The sequence below is a fragment of the Lathyrus oleraceus genome, chromosome 4 (genome assembly GCF_024323335.1).
Source record: "Lathyrus oleraceus cultivar Zhongwan6 chromosome 4, CAAS_Psat_ZW6_1.0, whole genome shotgun sequence".
NCBI lineage: Eukaryota > Viridiplantae > Streptophyta > Magnoliopsida > Fabales > Fabaceae > Lathyrus > Lathyrus oleraceus.
In genome coordinates this window covers 30016241-30039302 of record NC_066582.1, presented here as the reverse complement: position 1 = coordinate 30039302, position 23062 = coordinate 30016241, and positions in this window count along the sequence as shown.

Below are 23062 nucleotides of genomic sequence, written 5' to 3'. Positions count from 1 at the left end.
ACTTGAGAAAGGGAGTAGCCGTATACTGGACTACCATTCAGGAATGTACCTGTCCGAAGGTAGCACCTGAGAAAGGGAGTAGCCGTATACTGGACTACCATTCAGGAATGTACCTGTCCGAAGGTAGCACCTGAGAAAGGGAGTAGCCGTATACTCGACTACCATTCAGGAATGTACCTGTCCAAAGGTAGCACCTGAGAAAGGGAGTAGCCGTATGCTCGACTACCATTCAGGAATGTACCTGTCCGAAGGTAGCACCTGAGAAAGGGAGATAAAGGTCTAACTTGGTCGTACATTAGACTGTCTTGGAGTTGTTGAAGGTCAGAATGGATCATATGCTAGATTGTATCTGAGTTGAAGGAGTCATATGTTGAGCTGAATCAGAATGAACCGTACGTTGGGCTGTATCTGATAATATTTGTTGTATTTGCAATAATTTACTGGGGATGGGCTTATAGATGCCATCGTTAGGAGGATGTCAGAATGAATGTTGCCATGGAGTATATTTGAGAACTGTACTCGAACCTTGAATGTGATCAGGAGGACAATTAGCCTGAAAAATAAAGTTAGTTTCATGCGATGTCATGATGCATGAGATGTTTTATGCTTTCGAAAATAAATGCGAATGTTGTATGCATGCGTATGCTGTGAAATGATGTAATGAATGAGTTATGCGTATGAGAAGTTCTGCTTGGGGACTCTACTGGGGAAAATAAATCCCCATCTACTGATTGGAGATATTCGTGTTGAGAACCCTCTCTCGGCTGGGGGTTCTGAGTTCTGTCTGATGGTAGAGATATTCAACAGAGCCTGGCTGGCGACTTCACTGGGGAAATATATCTCAGTCTGCTGGTCGGAGACATTGGTATTGATGGCCCTTCCTTAGCTGGGGATTTGGGTTCTGTCCCACGGGGCCTGGTCGGGGATGGAAGGGATGATCAATCTGTCTGATGATGCCGACCTCTGTTGGGGAATAGCTGGCTGTGCCGGGGAATACTGCCATCTTCTTCTGGGGAAAAACAGGCTTGCTGGGGGAAGAGAACTGGTAGTGGATGCATTGAAAGCATGATTAGACCTTATCCTTGATCCCGAAGTCTTGTAGTAATTGCTATTGCTATTTTAGGCATGCATTTTTGTAAACATTGGTCATATTCAAATGCACATATTAATTCAAATTAAATCAATGGACGTTTACGCAAACAAAAAAGGTAAAAACAAAAGCATCTTTTTGGAACTGAAATTGTATTGATTTTGAAAGAAGGCCTATAAACAGGCAATTTATGTACACGGAGACAGAAATCCTAGTAAGAGGAAATTGTCAAGAAAAAGAGAAAGCTATGCAGAAAAAAGTCCTATTGATTCAAATTCCAATACTGTCATCATGTCTTCAATCATCTTATCTCCTGCTGTCAGATAAAGGTGATTGGCTTGTTCAGTCCCTTGAACTTGGTTGAAGCTGACAGAGAACGGGACATAGTCATACGCTTTAATCCCTAATTTTTGCCTGGACCGCCTTCTCAGGTTTTCAGTCCACCGGGATACCCTTTTTTGCTCAAGCCGCCTTTTCAGGTTTTCGACTTGCCGGGTGTACATTTTTATATGTTTATCCCTAATTTTTGCCCGAACCCTTTTGGTTCGTCGGGATGCCCGTACTTTTGCCTAGGTACGTCGACCTAGCGGGTCTCTTTTATGCGTAGTATTTTTTAACTATGTCCGCATTCACAGGATGCGGGAAGTCTTCGCCATCCATTGTAGTCAGTATCATGGCTCCACCAGAGAATACCTTCTTAACCACAAATGGCCCTTCGTATGTGGGAGTCCACTTGCCTCTGGGGTCACCTTGGGGTAGAATGATACGCTTGATTACCAAGTCACCAATTTGATACACCTGTCTCTTGACTCTTTTGTTAAATGCTTGGGTCATGCGCTTCTGATATATCTGCCCGTGACAAACAGCCGCAAGTCTCTTCTCATCAATCAAGTTTATTTGATCGAGTCGAGTCTGAATCCATTCATCTTCGTCTAAGCCCGCCTCTTTCATGATTCTCAGAGAGGGAATCTGGACTTCCACCGGTAAAACAGCTTCCGCTCCGTAGACTAAAGAGAAGGGAGTTGCCCCTGTCGAAGTGCGTACTGAAGTGCGATAACCATGGAGAGCAAATGGTAACATCTCATGCCAGTCTTTGTACGTTACTGTCATCTTTTGTATGATCCTCTTGATGTTCTTATTAGCAGCCTCCACGGCGCCATTCATCTTTGGCCGGTACGGAGAGGAGTTATGGTGTTTAATTTTGAATTGCGTGCAGAGTTCAGTAATCATCTTGTTGTTCAAATTAGTACCATTGTCAGTGATAATCCTTTCAGGGATGCCATACCGACAAATAAGACTATTCTTGATGAACCGGGCCACCACACTCTTGGTGACAGAAGCGAATGAGGTTGCCTCTACCCACTTCGTGAAGTAATCAATAGCGACGAGGATGAAGCGATGTCCATTAGAAGCCGTAGGTTTAATTTCTCCAATCATATCGATGCCCCACATTGCAAAGGGCCAAGGAGCTGTCAACACGTTCAATGGAGCAGGAGGCACATGTACTTTGTCCGCATAGATCTGGCACTTGTGACAGGTTCTGGAGTGATGGTGGCAATCAGCTTCCATGGTAGACCAATAATACCCTGATCTCAGAATCTTCTTGGCCATTGTATGTCCATTAGAATGAGTCCCAAAAATACCATCATGCATGTCTTCCATAATCCTTTCTGCTTCCTTTCTATCCACACAGCGAAGCAGAGTCGAATCATGATTACGTTTGTATAACACTCCATTACTCAGAAAGAATTTGGCGGAGAACTTCCTCAGGAATCTTCTGTCATTGATGGATGCCCCTTCAGGGTATTCCTGAGCTTCTAAATATCTTTTTACGTCGTGGAACCAAGGTTTCTCCTGTACCTCCTCAGTGTTAAGTTCATAACAGTGTGCTGGTTCATCCAATCGTTCAATAGTGATCCTAGGAGCTTCACCGTCCCATCTGACTCTGAACATAGATGACATGGTAGCCAGTGCGTCTGCCAACTGATTCTCTTCTCGTGGAATGTGTTCGAATGTAATCTCCTCGAAGTATGGGATTAATGTCATCACCTGCTCTCGATAAGGGATGAGATTTGGATGTTTAGTATCCCATTCCCCTTTGATCTGACTGATTACCAAAGCCGAATCTCCGTACACACTCAAAAACTTGATTCGCCAATCTATAGCAGCTTTGAGTCCAAAAATACACGCTTCATACTCAGCCATATTGTTGGTACAATGAAAACATAGTCTAGCAGTGAGAGGCGTATGGTAACCTCCAGGAGAAATGAGTACAACCCCAACACCATGGCCCAATGCATTAGAAGATCCATCAAAAACCATAGTCCATCGGGATCCCCATTCGGGTCCTTCATCTGGTTTAGGTTTTTCATTATCAGTAACAAACATGACATCCTCATCTGGGAACTCAAAATTCATAGATTGCTAATCGTCCACCGCCTGATGAGCCAAATGATCAGCTAGCACGCTTCCTTTGATTGCTTTCTGGGTAGTGTACTGGATATCATACTCTGTTAAGATCATCTGCCATCTCGCTATTCTTCCGGAGAGGGCAGGCTTCTCGAACATGTATTTGATGGGATCCATCCTAGAAATCAACAAAGTGGTCTGATTCAACATATACTGTCTTAGTCGGCGAGCAGCCCAGGCCAAAGCACAGCAAGTTCTCTCGAGCAGTGAGTATCTTGTTTCACAGTCGGTAAACTTTTTGCTCAGGTAGTATATGGCATGCTCTTTTCGACCAGACTCGTCATGTTGCCCCAATACGCACCCCATTGAATTTTCTAACACGGTCAAATACATGATTAGAGGTCTTCCTTCAACTGGTGGTATCAGAATCGGAGGTTCCTGGAGGTACTTCTTGATTTTGTCAAAAGCTTCTTGGCATTCGTCATTCCATATCATCTCTTGATCCTTCCTCAGTAATTTGAAGATGGGTTTGCAGGTAGCGGTCAAGTGGGAGATAAATCGAGCAATGTAGTTCAAGCGTCCCAAGAAACCTCTGACTTCTTTCTCCGTATGGGGAACTGGCATTTCTTGAATGGCCCTTACTTTAGCTGGGTCAACCTCAATTCCTTTACCACTGACAATAAAGCCCAAGAGTTTACCGGATCTTACTCCAAAAGTGCATTTGTTTGGATTCAATCTCAACTTGTACTTCTTCAACCTCTCGAACAGTTTGTATAAATGATCGAGATGTTCTTCTTCAGTATGAGACCTAGCTATCATGTCATCCACATATACTTCTATCTCATGATGAATCATGTCATGGAACAAAACCACCATAGCACGCTGGTATGTTGCCCCGGCGTTCTTTAGACCGAACGGCATTACTTTGTAACAGAAAGTGCCCCATTGCGTCACAAACGTGGTTTTCTCCATGTCCTCAGGTGCCATCTTAATCTGATTGTAACCTGAGAAACCATCCATGAATGAGAATAATTTGTGTTGAGCGGTGTTATCTACCAGAACATCAATGTGTGGGAGTGGAAAGTCATCTTTGGGACTCGCTTTATTCAAATCTCTGTAATCCACGCACATTCGCACCTTACCATCTTTCTTTGGCACTGGCACCACATTAGCAACCCATTGAGGATAAGAAGTAACAGCTAAGAAACCGGCATTGAATTGTTTCATAACCTCGGCTTTGATTTTCTCAGACATTTCAGGACGCATGCGGCGAATCTTTTGCTTGACAGGACGGCAGTCTTCCTTCGTAGGCAGTCGATGCACCACTATATCAGTATCCAACCCGGGCATGTCCTCATAAGACCAAGCGAAAACCTCTACATAGTCATGTAACATCCGAATCAATCTTTCCTTGACACTGCTTTCCAATCCTGCTCCTATTTTGACTTCTCTTCTGTCTACCTCAGTACCCAGATTTACAATTTCGAGGGACTCTTCATGCGGCTGTATAGTCCTTTCCTCTTGCAGTAATAGTCTGGCAAGCTCTCCAGGGACTTCACAATCTTCCTCACTTCCATCTTCGCCTTGGTAGATTGGATTTTCAAAGTCATAATGAACAGTAGCGGAATTATTATCAATAGGATCCAGAGTGGATACGGATCTGCAATTTGTTACGTGAGTGTGTGTAAGAAAACATAGCTTGTTTGAAAGACGACAGGAAAAATAAAGAGCGCAATATTTGAATGCGAAAAAGTCCATTGATTTATTGAATATGAATATGCTGATGAAATGACAAAACCCTTAACAAATTAGTTATTGTGCCCCGGGCGTAGACACAATGCTTTAAGAAGTTCAATTGAGAAATTAGAAATTTGCAATACTGAATGGACAATAACAATTACTCCTGCCTAAAGGAGATCGGGATAGTGTCTTCAGCCCTCCAATTATTGAGTCCGTCGCCCATTGTTGGGTAGATCCAGCTATCCAGGTCGCAATCACTGTCAGCATCTTCTACAGCATTGATTTGATCGTTGACCATCTTTTCAGAGTTGAACCCCAGACCAGCTTTATCAGACTTGTACGGTACGTTGATCAGTTGACCCCAGCCAGTACAGCCACCATCTTCGACCACAGCTTGAGCATCTTTCAGAGAAACCATGGCAGGAGAAGCTCGAATACCCTCAGGCACAAGGGAAGTCGGCGTAAGGACAGGATTGGGCGGAGGAACCACTTCAAATGACTGAGACGGAGTCTCGAAGAATTCACCATCCATCTCGACATATCTGAAGGTATGCACACTACTGACAATGTATTCTTCTTCCCCACACACCGTGACAATCTTTCCCTCTATTGGATATCTCAGCTTTTGATGGAGAGACGAAGCTACAGCACCTGCCCCATGAATCCAGGGGCGTCCCAGCAAGCAGGAATAGGCGGGGCGAATGTTCATTACATGAAAGGTAGTGTTGAAGATTTGAGGTCCTATCTTGATAGGGAGAACAACTTCACCGTAGACAACACCCTTTGCACCATCGTAAGCACGCACCACAATGTCACTAGGCTTCAATTCAATGCCTTTACAGTCAAGTTTATCGAGCACGACTTTCGGTAGCACATTCAAGGAAGAGCCATTATCGATCAACACATGAGCCAAAGTGATTCCCTTACACTCAATAGAAATATGCAGGGCCTTATTGTGGTTCTTTCCTGCTGGTGTCAGGTCAGCATTGGAAAAACCTAGGCCGTCGTCAACAGTCAGGTTAGCAACATAGTTTTCGAACTGATCGACGGAGGTCTCTTGAGGTACATGAGCAGTCTTCAAGAATCTTATCAAGGCATGGGCATGAGATTCAGAGGATAACAACAAGGACAACATTGAGATTTTAGACGGGGTATGCCCCAATTGTTCTACCACATCAAAATCACTCTTGCGGATAATTTTCAGCACTTCTTCCATTTCTCGTTTGGCAATGTCTTCAGTAGTAGCTTCGATCGGTGTCTCTGACTGAGAAGGGTTGACTGATTCCTTTCCTCGGTTTTCGGGAACCGGAGGTGTGATCTCTGGAGAGAAAATCCTTCCGCTTCGAGTAACTTTACTAGTCCCAACTATGTCATTAGGATTAGCAGGACCACCAACTTGCTTTACGCCATGGACATAAACATCACCTCCATAATTCCACGGAATGGCTTTGCTTGAGGAGTACGGTATTGGGCCAGGTGCAGTAATGATCAGGGGAGCTACTCTGGGCTCAGCAATAATTTTCACAGGTATTCTGGGAGCAGTAATCTTCACTGGAACCTTGGACTTTGCAATTATAGATACTTCTTCAATAGGGTTTTCCGTCTTAGACACCCTTTCAAAGAGAATTGTACGACCGTCCATCAGCTGTTGAATGCCATTCCTCAACTTCAGACAGTCCTCGGGCCAGAGTATGCATAGATTGCAATCTTCAGTACAACCTGGAAATAAACCAGCTTGCAATAAATTCCTCTTTATGATCGGGAGAGGAGATGTTACGTCCGCTACGGTAGTGATGAGAGAATCGTCATTGAGAGCATTAACAGCCTTGTCATGATTAGGCAGAGGTGCATTGATGACATTAGGAGTCTCCGGAGGCTCGAACTCAATTTCCCCAGCGTCAATCATGTCCTGAATTTTATTCTTCAACAGCCAACAATCATTTGTATCATGCCCGGGGCTATCGGAGTGATATGCACACCTGGCATTGGGATTATAACGAGGCGAAGCAGTGTTGACATTTGCAGGAGGACCTCTGAGAGTGATTAAGTTTACCTTCAGCATGCTTTGCAGCGCTTGTGCCAAAGTCATATTGAGCTTGGTAAACTGCCTTCTTGGTCTGTCTTGTCTTTGTTGGAAGTTTTGAGCTGGCGGGGCTGTGATCGTCACTGCTCCAATGGCAGGGTCACCGATTTTCTTATTATGATTCTTTTGACCATACACAGCATTCGATTCATTCTTCCCATGATAGGGCTTTTTACTGCTTGTAGAAGTAGCTGCCTGTAACTTTCCACTTCGAATGCCGTTCTCCACCCGTTCACCTGTCAGTATAAGTTCAGTGAAACCTGATGAAGAACTCCCCAGTAGATGGCGGTAGAATGGGCCAGTCAGGGTACCCATGAACAGGTCTACTAACTCTCGGTCAGTCATAGGGGGTTTGACTCTGCCAGCCAAATCCCTCCATTTCTGAGCATACTCTTTGAAGCTTTCTTTAGATCCCATAGCCATATTCTGCAACTGTAATCGAGTAGGTGCTAGTTCAGAATTGTACTGGTACTGCTTGTAGAAAGCCGTTGCTAAATCAGTCCAGGTGCGGATGTCAGAGCTCTCGAGCTGATAATACCATTCCAACTGGGTGCCAGACAGACTCTCTTGGAAGAAGTGAATCCACAGTTTCTTATCAGTGGTATGCGGCTGAATCTTTCTCACATAAGCCCTTAAATGCATCTGAGGACAAGACGCACCATCATACTTAGTGAAAGTGGGGATTTTGAATTTGCGAGGAATGGTCACATCGGAGACCAGACCCAAACTCTCGAAGTCCAGACCAGGTGTCTTCTGACCCTCCATGGCTAGCAGGCGTTCTTCCAGCAGTTTGTACTTATCATCTCTTGGAGAGTACTGTTCACTTTCATACTCCTCATCATCATCCTCAGGGTTAGAGAGATCAACATTCTCTTCCTCTGAATCATCTTCCGCCCCCTCTTCTGGACCATTCGGGATTCCAAATTTGATTCCCGTAGCCTGTCCTTTACGCCTTCTGCCCGGGTTAATGAAGCTCACAGCTTTCTTGTCCTTCTTCTTTTCGGCCAAAAGAGCCTTCAGTTCCTCCTGCCCCTTGGATAAGCTTAGCATCATCTCCTTGAACTGAGCATTCTGAGTCTGGAGATCTTTGACAGTCTGTTCGAGATCCATTTTCTGTTTGAGAGGCAGACCGTGAGAATATGGTCCTTTAGAATACCTGTTATGCAATGTTATGTGATGCAATGCATGAAATGTTTTCAAGGACTTTTGGAATTTAACTTTGCATAAATTACCAACAAGAGAGAAATGTTTATTGCTACTTTTTAAATCAATGTTCATTACAAAAGGAATAATAGTAAAAATGCAATGAAAGCTCAAGTCTCCCAGGGACGACTTCTTTTCGGGCGAAGATATGCATTGAGTCTTCGTTCCTCATTAAGTTGACTGGTGAGCTCTAATACTTTCTTCCTTTCTGCATTGAACTGAGCTTCGAAAGTATCTCTCTCCTCTCTCAACTGGGTCCAGGATCTTTTCAATTCCTCAACATCGGTAGGCATATCTGGGTAAGAAATGATCTGGGAAGTACCTCCTTCGACCTCTGATTCAACAATCAATGGTCCGACTGCAAGATATGGCATGACAAGTTCACGAGCTCTGGCGCGGACCCATCTGAGATAAGGCTCCATAGGAATAGAATTTTTCTTGCCTAAATTGCTTCTTTTCACCATGCCCCAAGCTCGTACAAACTTTTGACGGAGATTTTGAGGGTCATTGTCATAGTCGAACACTGTACCTTGAATAATCATTTCATGTGGACCATCTCTTCGAGCATACCCAAACTGACGTAAGGCTAAGGCAGGATTATAAGTAATACCTCCTCTTATCCCCATGAGCGGTACATTAGGGAATTCTCCACATCGGTCTATGATGATAACATTTTCTTTGAGGTTAGAACACCACCGGATGTCTGAATGGGAGAGTGTCATTATCCTTTGAGACCATTTCAGATTTTGATCATTCTTCAAGACTGATTGCGGGAGGTGCGAAATAAACCACCTAGACAACAAAGGTACGCAGCACATGAGAGTCCCTTGCTTCTTCATAGTACGAGTGTGAAGGGAATGCAAGACATCTCCAAGCAAGGTAGGCACAGGGTTATGAGTGAGGAATATCTTAATAGCATTCATGTCTATGAATTGGTCTGGATTAGGGAATAACACCAAACCATAGATTATCAATGCTAGAACATCTTCAAAAGCATGGACATTCATAACTTTTAGGAATCCTCGGGCCTTACTTATCAGAAATTTGGCAAGTAAACCTTTAATTCCACTTCTTGTTACCCAATTGGTCTCAATGTCAGATCTCGTCATGTGTAAAGCTGCGGCAACTTCTTCGGCCTTTGGCATCTTTTCTAAACCGCTGAAGGGTATTTGATCAAGGATAGGTATCCCAAGCAGCTGGGAGAATTCTTCTAATGTGGGTACCAGCTGATAATCTGGGAAAGTGAAGCAATGATGCTTAGGATCGAAGAACTGGAACAGGACTCTCATCATATCTTCTTTGAAACCAGTGGTAACCAAATTGAGGAGATGACCATGTTTCTTGTTGAACTGAGCATGATCGGGGAGTTCTAACACCAAATCCTTGAGTTGAGGAGAGATCGTTACAAGATTGATCCGGATAGTCTTCCTGGAAGCCATAACCTGTTCAACAGAGCAAAGCTAAATTCCTAAGTCCTTGAAATGGTTAGTATGATGATGTTATGATGTTATGATGTTATGATGTTATGCAAGCACAAGCATGTCACACAACAATTATTCCTAGGTTTTAAGGCTTGCATGAGTTCCATAGGTAAGTACCCTCCCCACTGAAGTTTGGTTGGTTCAACCTGTCCTAGAATAGTAACCGGGTTCTAGAAGGATCTCAGATCATCGACCTTTCTTTAGGTCCACTTCAGTGCAACACCAAGTGGTTGACCGAAGCTTCCCTAAAGTCCAATCTCAAAGAGTATAGTATCGAGTATCAACCAACCTCAGTCGGAACCGAAGCCAGTTATCTCACTACTTTCTAATGGCTAGGATAAGTCAATTAGGGTTCTAAAGGTCTGGTTAATGCTTTGATGACACCACGCGGAAGCCAAATTTTTCCTCAAGTAACATGAGGAACATCAGGACAACCAAAGTGTCGCATTAACTGTAGCTATCATTTTAACCATTCCAGTATACGCCGGATAGTCGCGATGATCTATTGCTACTTACCTAAGGTACACTAGATCCGGGTGTAGGACCTTTCACTCAAAGCCCCCCCTTAAAAGAAGGAAAACATAAATGATATATATATATATATATATATATATATATATATATATATATATATATATATATATATATATATATATATATATATATATATATATATATATATATATTTATTTTTAAGATGGACCTCTCTAACTATTCCCCAGCAGAGTCGCCAGTTCTGTCATGCGGTGAACTGACTTTATTGGATTTTTAATCGCAATGTCGCGGTTAGCAAGAGTCGCCACCGACTTTTCTTTTATCCCTTAAGGAAAGGTGGAAAAGAACAGGAAAGACCTTAATTTTAAAGTCTTAGGTTCGGGAGGTACTTTATACAAAGGGAAGGTGTTAGGCACCCTTCGTATCCATGGTTATCCATGGGCTCTTAATTGCTCAATCATTTATGTTTTCTAGGTTTGAAAAAGTGGTTGAGAAATGTATGAAAGATGTTTTGAAAATGAGAATTTAACTTTGTAATGATTCTTGCATGAATGTATACAAAGTGGTTATCCCTCTTAATTTTGAAAATGGTTTAGAAAAATATAACTTGGCAATGATCCTAGTACGGATGTATGCTAAGTGGTGATTTTCTAAAAAAAGATGTTTGAAAGGTGTGGGGTGTGAAAAGCATTTTTTGTTATGAATGAGCAATTGAGATTATACCTGTCCGAGGTCTTTCTGGGCATTTCCCATCCTTATGAGGGTAAAACTGTCCTTACTATTGAGAAGTAAGTAGTTTTATCCTTGGGATGTTGAAGGGTCATCGTAGGGTCATCGATAGGTCATTGAAGGCAACAGTTGTGAGGATACCTTAGCATTCGAAGGGACTATCATCATTTAACCGTAGGCTATACCGAAGGGTCATCGAGGGACAAAAATGGTATTTTCGAAGGCAACGTCCGAGGGACTATGATGATTTTACCGAAGGGTCTTTGCTAAGGATATCCCCATATTCGAGGGACATGACCGTAATATTGTAATCGTGGGGGTAATAAAGAGAGGTCCGATATCATTTGTTTAAAGTCCATGTTTTAAGTTCATTAGGTAATTATGGTGAATTTCCACATTAAAACCAATTAAAACCAACACATTACAATCAATCAATACATTAAAAATAGACATATTAAAATCAGTAATCAATACGAATCTTCACATTAAGGTGAAGTAATTTGGAATCCATCTCCACGAAAGTCTCTCACACGTAAGGGTACCTAGCCGGCCACTTCATGGAAGCTGTTTGCAATCTAGTGATAATGCGGGATTGACGGATCCCGGTTGGTGTCGGATTGATTTGGGCGGCGGTAACTCCGGTGCGGATACGTGGCCGTCAAGGTTCCCGTGCTAGGGTTTCCGTCCGTCTTCCTCTGCTTTTCCGTGTTGTTTCTCCGTTTTTTCGTGTGTGGTTTTCGTTGCTGAAGAGCTGGTACTTATAGTAGTAGTGGTGGTGACCTAATGGGCTTAAAATGAGGTCCAAAATTTCAGATTTCTGCCAGCTTCGCTAGGCGAGGGAATTGCTCGCCTAGCGAGCAAGCTAGGTCTGGGCCTTGTTCTGGATCTGATGCTTCGCTGGGCGAGTTGCATGATGAAATGTTCGCTAGGCGAAGGGACTGCTCGCCTAGCGAGCAAACTATTTTGGGCCGCCTGTGGATTGGGCCTGTTGTGAGTGGGCTTTTGTCCATTTGATACCAGTGCCTTGTAGGACAAGTCAGAGGGTCTTGGAAAATGTTTGGTAATGCCAATGGGCAAATTTTGGGGTATGACACTCCCGAACCCAAAATCTATTGAGGTCTTTCCTGTTCTTTTCCACCTTTCCTTATTGGATAAAAGAAAAGTCGGTGGCGACTCTTGCTATCCGCGACATTGCGATAAAAAGCAAAACACCCCAAGTCAGTTCACCGTATGACACTAAGGAACATCATAAGGTACAGTGCACTTAAGTGAATTGTAGAACATCATAAGGTACGGTGTACTTAAGTAGAATACGAAATATGGTAAGGTACCACGCGCTTAAGTGATTTTGGCATATTATAAGATATGGGCCACATACACTTAAGTGGGCTTTTTAGCTTATAGCCCACACAAGTGGTTCTATAAATAGAACCCTTGTGCAGAAGCATTTGATAAGTTGCAATTTCGTTTCTCTCTCTCTCTCTCTCTCTCTCTCTCAGCCTTCATTCGTAGCAGCTAGCACTGAGATTGAAGGAATCAGTTTGTATGGACTGAGTAGAGGCGTTGTCATCGTTCAACGTTCGTGATCGCTCCGTAGATCTGCATCAAAGGTTTCAATCGTCACAAGAGGTAACAATTCTATCACTGATCATGCCCATTCGTAAGGATCACTAAAGGAGAAAATTTTAAATTCCGCTGCGTTTTGGATCGCTATTCTCCTTCAGTGGTATCAGAGCCACTTACGAAACCATGCATCTGATAGTTGTTTATTTTCTGTATTAATATGATTAAAAGACAGAATGAATCAAAGAATAAATGAGTAATTAAATTTGGCATCATGTTTGTACGATTTGGATGATTGATGTTGACTATGCTTCGTAATCCGACATTAGTATGGTGAAGCAGCGATATATCGATCGTCCATAGGTTACACAATTGAGATCGATCAAGTTATATATATGATATAAGTAATCCTGATGCAAAATACGGTATATATGATATAATGTTTCTGTTTTGTTCCTTCAAACACTTAATTGTTGTTTTCCTTTGAGCGATCAATGGTCGTTTGCTTCTTGATCCGACATTAGTATGGTGAAGCAATGACCTATTGGAAACGTTTTCTTCTTGATCCGACATTAGTAGAAGTATCCAATAGGGAGATAAAACAAATCCTAGAGAAAACCGTTTCTATCTCTAGGAGAGACTGGTCTCAGAAGCTTCAAGAAGCATTATGGGCCTACCGAACCGCTTTCAATACCCCTATAGGAACAACTCCCTACCAACTAGTTTATGGTAAATCATGTCACTTACCGTTCGAGTTAGAGCATAAGGCCTATTGGGCCATTAAAACTTTGAATTTAGACTACCTGACCGTTGGAGAAAAGCGTATCCTTGACATTTATAAACTAGAATAACTTAGGCAATCCGCCTACGAGAATGCCAAAATTTACAAAGAGAGAACAAAAGCCTGGCAGGACAAAAGAATAGTAAAGAGAAACTTCAATATAGGTGACCATGTTCTCCTTTTCAACTCTGGGTTACGACTCTTCCCTGGGAAGCTACGCTCAAGATGGACTGACCCTTTCGAAGTATCCAAGATTCTGAGATCCGGAGCCGTAGAAATCAAGAACGAAACTTGTAGTTCATTCATCGTAAATGGACAAAGACTGAAGCTCTACGAAGGAGGAGACATTCCAGCATACTACTCAAGCCACACTCTGACTGATCCACCGATTCCTACTACTACAGGTGTATAAATTCTAATCGTCAAGCTAATGACGTTAAACAAGCGCTGCGTGGGAGGCAACCCATGGTTTTTCATTTTACTTTTTCGCATTTATTTTATTTTATTTTATTTTTATTTTCACCGAGACTAAATATTTGAATGATTTGTATTTTCAGGACCCTTTTCCTAACTTTTTACAGGATGCAGAATTTCGACGATATGCACGTAGCCTATAGAGATGATGCTCAGAGGGAGCGTTACATCACTTTGTATCAACGCCCTATGGCGCCCACACGTTATCCTGATCAGCACTGCATGGAGGCACTGGGCATTGAGCCGAGTATCCGATTTCTGAGCCACCAGCTTCATTGGGACGAGTTCGTTGACGACCTGAGTAACACCTACAGGAACTTGACATTGGATTTCCTCAGCTCATTTGATTATGACCCATACTCTGGACCAGATGGGTATGCTGCTTTCAGGCTCTTTGGAGTTGAGTACTCTTTCATCCAGAAAGAGTTTGATGACCTATTGGGTTTCTAGACCACTCCTGATGTTATCCCCGAGAAACCTATGGGATACTTTCTGGGTAAGGAGTTGGAAAAGTTCTGGAGTGATATATCAGGTGGAGGGAGCCAGGATCCTTCAACGCAGCTGTCTCAGGCTATACATAACCCTGCTTTTAGATACTTCCAGATGATATTGGCACATTCCTCCCTAGGAAGACCGGATGCTGAGACATTACTGAGCGAAGAGGAGATCTTCCTACTATTTTATGCATCCCAGTCTCGCCCAGTAGCATGTGGGAACTTTCTGTTATGTGGTCTCAGCGGTGTCTCTAGATCGACCGAAAGAGTCATCCATGTAGGAGGTATCATCATAGAGATTGCTATCGCTCTAGGTCTATCTCGCAAGCTGTTACATCTCCGGACCTACTGTGGGTACACTACCATGGATATCGACTTTTGTTTGACCCGAGGGTTGATGAGAAGAGCCTCCTTCCACCCATGTTAGTTCCGACTGCTAGTCGACAGCGAGGCTATTCATTATTTCACACTACCTGATCCTATGATGACTAGTGTGCATGATCCAACGAATTGGAGTTATGCTTTGGAGGGCCAGGGGGAGACTATCGAGGAGCCGAGATCACCACCTATTGCTGAGTATACGCCTACACCAGCTTCTCCCAGGATCACTGTATTCTCTAACAATCTATCATTGCAGACCCCAGACATCCACACCCAGATTGCAGAATGTCGTAGAGGGATCGCAGAGCTTAGACAGAAGGTGGCCGACCTCACCTTGCAGATGGGAGTATCAGATCTCACTCACGCTACCGAGGACGACTATTTATACCAGGAGATCGCAGAGCTTAGGCCGGAGGTAGCCATGCTCCGTGGATCCACTCAGGAAGACGAACCCCCTACTATATGATCTTACCATTCCATTTTATTTTATCTCTTTTTATGCTTATATTCTTCGCATTTACATACTTTATTTTATATCATAGCATTTGGGATATTTTATTATGTCAGCACATTGATATTTCTACATTTATATATATATATATATATATATATATATATATATATATATATATATATATATATATATATATATATATATATATATATATATATATATATATATATATATATATATATATATATATATGTTTGTTTATTTTATTTTTTCTATTATAGTAGTTTATTTAATTTTTTTATAGTTTAATGTTTTATATTTTATTTTTATAAAAATTATGCAAGCCTCATGTTACTAGGAAATTACAAGACAAACGCTATCCGGACCCCTCAAGCCAAAAAGACAACGAGAAGTCCAAGCCAAAGGACCAAAATCCGGCCCAGCCGAATTTTGCCTTGTGGCGCCCGCCATAAACCTTGTGGTGCCCGCCACAGCGTCTGTATAAGCTCGGGGAAGACTCCCTTTCTTCACCATTTTTACACCTTACAACCTCAAAAACCCATTTTTCCACCTTGCAAAAACGTCCTTGAACCCACAAAAAGCTCCCACCTTTCTCACCCTCACACCATACAAATCATTTTCCCGATTTCCATTTTCATTTTCATCCGTCGAATTTCATAAAAATCCAACCTTTTCACAATCCACTTCATCTTCTTCGTCACATTACAAGAGCTACACAATGGAGTTTAATGGATTCATTCTTCGAGGAGGGAAACCGGGAGATAGGCAAAGGAAGAGTATCGAACGGTTGCAAAATCGGGAGATCCTCCCGACAAGGTATGTTGATGAAAATTGTCTCTACACTTTAGGTATCTACCATATCATATTTTATTTATTAGATAATTTAGGTTTGCATAGTATCTTTTCAAACAAAGAACCTACCTATGAGCGATTGACAATCGAATTTTTAAGTTCTTTAATCTATATTGTCAATCCTAACACTGCTAGCACAGTTGGTACTGTCCAATTTAGAATGTTTGCTGTTGAATATGAATTTAGTACCGACGAACTAGCAGGCTTGTTAGGAATCCTTCATGGGGATGGTGCTATTTGTGAGGCCCCTTTGGATTCAGATTGGTCAGTCGAGGTGTTTTCCTTCTGGCAGAGATTGTCAAACACTTCCATAAATTCTTTTGAAGGAATTCTTGCTTCGACTATCCATAACCCGGCCATCAGAGTTTTTAGATATCTGTTGGCGTGTACTAGTTTTGGCCGGGAGAATCCAAATAAGGTAAACTCTAAAGAGCTTATATTTTTGCAAGGAAGCCTCACAAATAGAAGAATTAATTTGGTCTCGTTCATGCTCGCGCATATGGCTTTAACTTTAAATAAAGCGAGACCGATTGTTTTCGGAGGATTGATTACGTCTATTGCTCGGGCGCTTAAACTGAACAATGAGATAGCTACCCTAGAACCCTTACCTCCTCGCGCAATTAACCTAAAATTTCTGAGAGACATGAAATTGTGCCGATTGAGGAGAGAAGGACGCTATGTTCTTATGGTTCATGGTGTAGCTATCCCATCTATTGTTTTACCATGCACTAGACGTACCGATGTACGTGATGAAAGGAATTGAACCTACGCTTTAGATGCTCCACCTGTTTTGGATCCTCTTCCTCCTAACATTCCTGATGAGGTGGGACATGACACTGATGAAGAATATGATCGGAGAGAGAAATCTCCCGTGCCTGATGTGTCCCCCCATCACACTTCACCACCACACACCACACCATCTTTTTCTTTTGCAGGTACTGCTCTTGGCTTTTATAGTACATAAGAGATGTGGCATGACCACATGGCTAGAGAGCAAAGGCGTGACGACCTACTCTCTACCATTCAACAACAACTGGCGGATAACATGAGCTTCATGCAAGAATCGCAACGGAGGGCAGACAGGTCCTATGACACTGTTTTATAGTCCCTGCTTACAATCACAGATACGCAAGCCTGTCAGCAATACTACCACCGTCAACATATTGCACTCATAGAAAACACTCAGGGTTTCATTTTGGATAACCTTCGAGAAGTGAGGACTGCTCAGGATGCCTTACGGACGAGGATGGATCAGAGAGACCGTCGTCGTACCCGATCTCGTCGTCCACCTCAGGATGGCGAAGGCACCAGTGGTCAGTAGTAGGTTGTCAGGTAACTCTTCCCTTATCTTATTTCGAAACATTGGGGACAATGTTCGATTTAAGTGTGGGAGGAAACTTTATCGCTTTTCTTTATCACTTTTCTTTGCTGTTTTTTTAGATAGTTTGTTTATTTTTTATTGCCTTTTAGTTGTTTATTTTGCTTTTAGTTTAAGTGTCTTAGATAATGCATGAGTCTGACGAGTCACCAAATATAGTGTATCTTTAGTACAGTCTAATCTCCCCATACCTTTAGCCTTACCAATTTTTTTTTGCAAAAGAAAACAATGTTATTCTGAAAGTTTTTTGGGTTTTTAAGACGGGTTTGAGTAAGGATGCGGTGACTTGGGAGAACTTTGTGAAACATTAGTATTGTTTTAGCACCATAAACTTCGTAAATATAGGAATCATTCCCGAAACCCCATATACCATGGCCTTAATCATCATTTCAGTATAAGTCCTCAGTAGTTTATCCCAGCAGTCAGCTCTGGCCTACGCATCCTCTACGCAGGGGATCGATGAACATAAGTGAATGATCCAGTGAAATAAATAAAAGAAAGCAATAAGGCAAATCCGATATAGGTGACCCTCACAAAGTCATTTAAACCAAAGAGTTGTACAAATTTTCTACAAAAAGAAAAAGAAAAAGAAAAAGAAAAAGAAAAACTTACCCGCTGTTAGTTGGTTCAGAGGTATCTGGCACTGACCTCGGTAGGGTGGATTACGATCTGATCCCCTACGACTGCAGTTGGGTCAAATAAAAGGGTTTACACATATTTATGTGCCAGAAACCCCATGTTTGGATCATAATCACTAACAGGTCACTCTGCTATGAAGCATGTACGGATAACGGGCTTAATGTGATTGCGCCTGAATGAAAAGGACACAAAAAGAGATGAGGAGGCAGACCTAGGTATTGTGGGATAATATGGGTTGGTTAATATAGGAATGAAGTTTATGTCCGTGTATTTGCGGATTAGTGTCATCATGATACCCTTAGTTCACTCAGTTAGTACCTATCACTGCATCCCGACTTAAATTTAGAACCTGTTTTACCTGAAGCACTCGTTTACACCAGTTTTTCTTCTATGAGCTTTTTAATGTTTTACTTGAGGACAAGCAAAGGTTTAAGTGTGGGAGAGTTTGATGACACTGAAATTCACCGTATTTTCGACTCCGATTTCGCATGCATTTTAGTAGTTTTATTGTTATTTTGTTGTGTTATTACTATATTTCTCTTTGTTTTCAGGTTTTAACTTTAATCGGAGCCCCGATCGAGAAAAGGAGTGAAAAAGAGCTAAAACCCTAAAATTCAGCATTTTGTACTTGTGGCTCCCACTGTGGCTGGCGCCATAGACCCTGCCATGACGTGTCCTAGCTCAACTTCCCTCATCTGCCACGTTTCCCACTACTTCCACTAAGGCGCCACAGATTGGCCTTGTGGCGGGTGTTATGGCCTTGTGGCGGGCGCCACAAGAGGAAAAGTTTTTCCTCCCAAATTCAAACTGAAGGGCATCCTTGTTATTTCCATCATTTTACTTGCTTATAAATAAAAACTCGAATTCACTTGTTTAATCATCCAAACTTAGAGCAGAGGCAAACTTAGAGCAAACTTTGTTTCACTTAGGCATATATTCAGTATTTTAAAGTGGGAATCGCTTCGCATTGGGGTGTTACCACAATTGTGTAATCAAGTCTGTGATCGAGTCTGTAATCGAGTTTGGAGCACTTTGGAAGGAAGTTAATCCTGCCGCCATTTTCATTTCCGCTTCGCATTTTATTCAACCCTCCGATTGGAGCAGGTTTTTACCGCTTTATCTTTATCTACTTTACTTTCCCGCACTATCTTTACTTTATTTATTTCTCGCACTCGCTTTACTTTTATTTATTTCTCGCACTCGCTTTACTTTTATTTATTTCCCGCACTCGCTTTATTTTATTTATTTTCCGCACTCGCACTACTTTTATTTATTTCCCACACTCGCACTACTTTTATTTATTTTCCGCACTCGCACTATTTTTATTTAAATTAATGCACTTTTACTTTACCATGTCTAACTAAATCTATAAGGTTAGAATGTAAGGATCGTAATTGAACCGATAATCCATACAATTGTTCGTAGAAACACTTAAGGGCTATTTTAACTTTCAACTTAAGTTTTTCTGCACTTAATTTCCGTTGGGTAAGATCGAATGCCGTCCAACGTCTATTTAAACTTAATTGTTTTTAACTATTTCAAAAACAGCGAAAGCACTTTGTTTAGTTCATTAGGAGTTTTTAACTTAAGAAGAAAAGAGATTTTAAAACTATTTTCGGACGCGTTTATAAGTTTAGAGTCTGGTTCGTGAGAACCTCTTTTGGTTAAGAAATCCAGGTTAAAATACTTTTCAACTTAGTCAAGATACTATATTTCTTAAAAATAGATTTACTACTCTAATGCAATGCGCGCCTTTTTATAAGTGACAATAAGAGGGTTTGATTAGGGAGTACAACTCGGTTCTGAATACGCGAAAGTGACAGTTCCTGTTAAATTGATTCTTTTCAAAGTAGGAAACACTGCCCATAAGTAGTTCTATTAGCAAGTACTTGGATTATTAATTGATTATGTGAATTACATTCGACCCTGTCTTTATCAATTGAACTTTATTCAACACTTTACTTTTCATTGCACACTCTAAAAACCCCTATTTTGATTACCTTTGATAAACACCATAACAATAGATAACGATAGATTGACACTTGGTCTCTGTGGATTCGACAATCTTTTATATTACTCTGACGCGTTCGTATACTTGTGAAAAGCACGCATCAGCCATGCATCATCCAAAATTCATTCATTGCAAGTTAATTCTATTAAAATCAACCAAAAGTCAACTTTTGATCACTTGCATAATTTTATGGTTGCATCATTCCAAATAAATTTCTATCATTCATTATATGCATTTTTCATTATTCAAAGTAAAGAATTCAACAAAAATAATGTTAAAGTTGATTAAAATATTCAAGTCATTTTGCATCATTTTTATTTGACTTAAATACACTTTTGGTCCCTATAGTTTGAGCGTTTTAAACAATTGGTCTCCATATTACAAAACCAGTTATTCTAGTCCCTTAATTTTGATGGTCTTTAGATTTTTATGATCCCACTCCATTTTTGCATGATACTGATGATTGGGATGAAAAAATAATTTTTAATGATATGTCATTGATGACTAGGATAATTTATTAATTAATCATTTTTATAGAATAAGTTAATAATTAATTGTTTTAATTAATATTTTTAGATTTTTAAAAATTAATTCTTTAAAATTTTGAAAAGAATTAGTAGGCCTAAACCCAATTCATAATTCCATCCATTTCAAGTTTATGCCCAAGAAGACATTAGATAATGCAGTGTTGAGTTTTATAAACACTGAAATTGCCTATGAGAAAAACAATGTGGGACTCCATTTCACCCTCTTCTTTGACTTCATCTAGAACAACCATCCCATATGCAATGAAAAATTGGAGAACTTACCTTCTTGGAAGAAAATTCATTGTTCACACAGATCAGCAAAGTCTAGTGGAATAATGATTTAGGTAATTTAAATTCCAAAACAACAATTCTATCTTGCAACTTTAGTTCAAGTTTGAAGTATATTATATTATAAATGAGTGGTGAGTAATATAAGATCATATTTACAAAACATAATTAATAAAAATATGATTGTTATAATTTCTAATCTAACTTGCAATGCAATTTTATTGGCAGCTATTGAGAATATTGATACAAGTGGAATAAGTATGCTTGAAGAGATTAATAAGATTTCTGAAAGAAGAGAGCAGTAACTAATTATTTCTCGCATGCCATTTTCTAATCATGAACCAAAATTTTGTTGTAGCATTTTTTAACCTTGAAGTATGTTCATTCGTATGATTGCAACTTATTTTGGTCAACCCTGGAAGCGAGGTGATGAAGAAAATGAACAAGTCCCATTTTTATAAGGATATGGGGGGAAATTAGATCTATTTGATAGAAGAGGCTGTTAGAGCTTGTAACTTTATGCTCCATGGTTGCAAAACAAATACCAAAAGAGATGAATCAGAGGGTTGGAACAATGTTTGAGCTACTAGTTTTCTTATCAGTTATGTATAAGTATTGCAATATGTGGTATGAGAGTTTGTGAATCATGCAACAAAATATTTAGAGCCATATGAAAATGAAATATGTATGAGTCTTCATATTTCATATAACTTGCATCATAATTCATAAGCCGGAAGAAATCTCCTACAAGGTTGTTGAGTCCTTATGCTACAATATGCTTGTTAATCTCTGCAGATGTAAAACATTTACCATGAGAATTAAAATTTCAAGATAGAATTGTTGTTTTGGAATTTGAATTACCCATGTCATTATTCCAGTAGACTTTGTTGATCCATGTGAAGAGTGAATTTTATTTCAAGAAGGTAAGTTCTCCACTTCTTCACTACAGATGGGATGGTTGTTCTAGATGAAGTCAAGGAAGAGGGTGAAATGGAGTCCCACATCGTTTTTCTCATAAGCAATTTTAGTGTTTATAAAACTCAACAATGCATTATCCAATGTCTTCTTGGATATAAGCTTGAAATGAATGCAATTATTAATTTGTAGTTAATAAATTATTCTAGTTAGAAATGACACATCATTAAAAAATATTTTTTTATCCCAATCATCAATGCCACATATGCAAAAGTGAAGGGGAACCATAAAAGTCCAAAGACCATCAAAATCAAGGGATCATAATTGATGGTTTTGTAATAGGAGGGTCAATTATTTAAAATGCCCAAACTAGGGGGGGCACAAGTGCATTTAAGCATTTTTACTTTTTTGCATCATATGCATAAAAAATCAAAAATAGTAAATCCTATGAGAATAAAATTCAAGCCAAATTCTCATTACATAATCATTTTAATTCATGTCATTTCTCATTTGGTCATCCACAATTCATTTCAAAAGTCAAAGAAAAAGTCAAGATTTTGAACATAAAAGAAAAAAAATGATCACACTTATTTTGTCTCATTACACTTTTCATTCACACCTTATTTGATCACATCCATTTACATTACATATCCAAATTTGAGATTAAAATTGAGAAATTTTCATGCTAAGTTCAAATTCACATTCAAATTTACGCACACTTTTTACATTTTTTTCTTCATAATTCCTAAACCATCCTTTAACCTAATTCTATAGCCTATAAATCAACATCATTTCATTCACAATCTACACAATCAATCACTACTAAACAACTCCAAATTTTTTCATCAAGTTCATCATCAAAGTTCTAATTTCTTCATTTTGAAGAAACTTGGAGTTTGAGCAAAAACCCTCCCAACTTGATTTAATTTCCATCCATTTCTTTTGAATTATTGCACAACATCATCACCACCATAATCCCTACCAAAAACCATACAGACAACTCATATTCATTTAAGTTCATTTTTAACTCAATTTCGGAAAAGTTGTTGAAATT